Consider the following 2,768-nt stretch of genomic DNA (forward strand, 5'->3'; position numbering starts at 1 on the left):
GAATCTCAGATAAGAACCTAACAGAAGTTTCGCGACTCCTTCATGGAATATAGGTCTTAGTATATAAATAATGTCAGTTCGAACCTGATGAGTTGTTATCATCTGTTGCCCTAACTGAGTCCATTAGCTCTTGTTGCCCTTCTATGGTGGGGATCCATAGAGAGTTTGTTTTATGAAATATCTAATAAAGTAAAAAAAGAGAGACAGGTGGTTGCAACAATCACAAACCATAGAAAAAATGCATATCCCGTGTGTGCTCTAGTTTCGGGTTCTCCTAGACCACCATTATGAACCAAAAACAACCATACCTAGTGAAGGGGAGCTCTTCGCAGCTGTCAGTGGAAAGATGGAAATTGGTTCTAAAAGAGCCGAGCTAGGGATAAGAGATATGGTTGGTTGGCAGAATGGAAGGAATGCTATTCTAACGGGAACCGGGAAAAGAATGGTTCCCAATACAGGGCCCGAAGAAGAGAGACGAAAGGAAGTAGTGAAAGAAGAAATAAAGTACGCGGATCAAAGTGAAAAATCACATAGCTACTAAGTCAAAACGTCCAATGAGAATGGAGATCAAGAGGGACATGAAATCCATTAGCAGCTCTATCAGTTATTTCATTATTAGCATTCCTTAACCAATAGAAAAAGAAAGAGATCACAAGCGTTATCAGTCTCCAGACGCATCTATCTATAAAAAGGAGTAGGGCACCTGATATGAGATACATACTGGAGTCAAGGATTGAGACCACTAGTGAGAAGGCCAATAAATCGTTTTTTGTATCGGAAGGGAAAGAAGGACCATCCATTGGCAAGCACTAAAGGTAGGAATCTAGTGGCTGCTGCATCAAGCTCCATCCATGATTTTACACTCTAGAGGAGAGAACTGCTGTGAGCCAGCTTTGTAGCGACCTTTCTTATGCGGAAGCAAAACCTGTATTTCTATACGAGTTTCCTTCAGTTGCTTAGGGTGAGCAAGCCCATAATATTCCATTTATATTCTGTCTCCCTTTTCTGTTGGAGTTACATAGGAGTGGTCCATAGGGGGGGCACTAGTTACTGGTTGGGAACCATCGGTCCATAGGCGCGCGAATAGGGGTCCATCCAGTTTATTCTTTTGGGGTTGTGTGTGGGACTTTCCTCTTGATGTGGAAAAATAGGCTCTTAGGGCATATGCTGCCTTTACCGGAAAAAGAAAGTCAACGGACTTCATGGACGAGGAGGTGGAGGATGAATGGTATGGCTTGCTCACTTGCTTAAAAACTTATTTTCAAAAATAAGGAGACAGAATATAAATCTCCGAATGGAGAAAAGCATATTCTAGTATTTGCCCATAAGCTTATTCAAAATAGGAGTGCTACATAAGCATATGCTAAAGGGGGAGGAATCCATTTATTATTTCTTTCTTAGCCTGGGCCCAACTATGTACAGAAATCTATCTATTATTGCCTGCATCGACAGCAAAGTAAACTCTCGCTGATGATAGAAGAACAACTCTTAGGGCAGTTGCAAGGAAACTATGAGCTATTTATTGTTCCTTTCTTAGAAAAAAAAGATAAAGGATGGCTTATGGTCTATTTTCTTACTTGACTATCCTGCCTGACTTGGCCAATAAAAGATACCTAGCATGACACATCAGCTACGCCATCTGAGCCTGTCCACTTGCTAGTCAGGAAAAATAACCGCTCCGTTCCGTGGGCTTCTTTCGCAGCTCTCTTCACGCTCGCTTTACGAGTGCAACCAAGTTCAATAAACTGTTCATGCTAATTCATAGACTATGCTGGTTTCTATCTAAGAGTCCTGTGAGACGCTTCCTTCTCATACACATCTGAAGCAACGTTTGATCATCCGCATTAGAGAGTTTTGCAGGTCCTTGAGAGAACGTTATCCAGTCAGTTATGACTTGACCATGGTCTGAGGTGAAATTGGTCCTGGTCCATAAAACGAAAGGTGCTGGGCAAGCGCAGAGAAGTCGTCTGAAGGGGAGTTCCATAGGAATGTTCAACTTCGATCAACCTTGGTTTGGTCCCATGCCTAAAAAAGACAGAAGGTCAAAAACAAAATAGGGGTGATATAACCCACTGCTCGCCTAAGAATGTACTGACGTAATCCCTACTATGGCTTCCCGAAGGATCCAGCTGCTAAGAGGGTCCGAGCCATAACGGATTGATGTGACCGTAGCGGCGACTGGAATCGATCTGAATGAGGCAGTTATGGGACTTCTCTTATATAACAATATATATGGAGGAAGGATTCAAAAAAGGTGGGGGTCAAGGTGTATAATACGAGCTCCACTTTCAGGCAATGAGCTAGCTTAACCCTGATTGCTTAAGGTTTAATACAGTCATGTTGGATCTGCTACTAAGAAAGGAAGAGAAAGACTGATTGCGACAGCTCAACCGGATGAGACATCTCTTATTTACAGAACTGTGCCAACGTGTGCCTACATTGTTTGATTTACCAGTTCCGGGTATTGGATTTTTTTGGAATAGAAAGAATGAAACTAGTACCAGCTTATCGCCAACCGTGCTTTCTACCAACTCCGCCAACCCCAGACGGGAATATTGATTGCGATTTAGCCGCACCTGAGCCCGCAACTGCTGCCTCTACTCCGCCTACTTCTTGTGCCGACTTCGCCAGCCTCGCGGGGTACCGATTTCCTCCTGCTTTGTGTGCGTGCCATTGACTCCTTTAATGGGTCGAAACCTACTTAGTTCTCATTTTTATTTCGTCTATACAAGAAAAGAAGGATTTGTGTTTAGCAAGACAGAGAATTG

The sequence above is a fragment of the Triticum aestivum genome, chromosome 5D, assembly GCF_018294505.1.
Source record: "Triticum aestivum cultivar Chinese Spring chromosome 5D, IWGSC CS RefSeq v2.1, whole genome shotgun sequence".
NCBI classification, from domain to species: Eukaryota; Viridiplantae; Streptophyta; class Magnoliopsida; order Poales; family Poaceae; genus Triticum; species Triticum aestivum.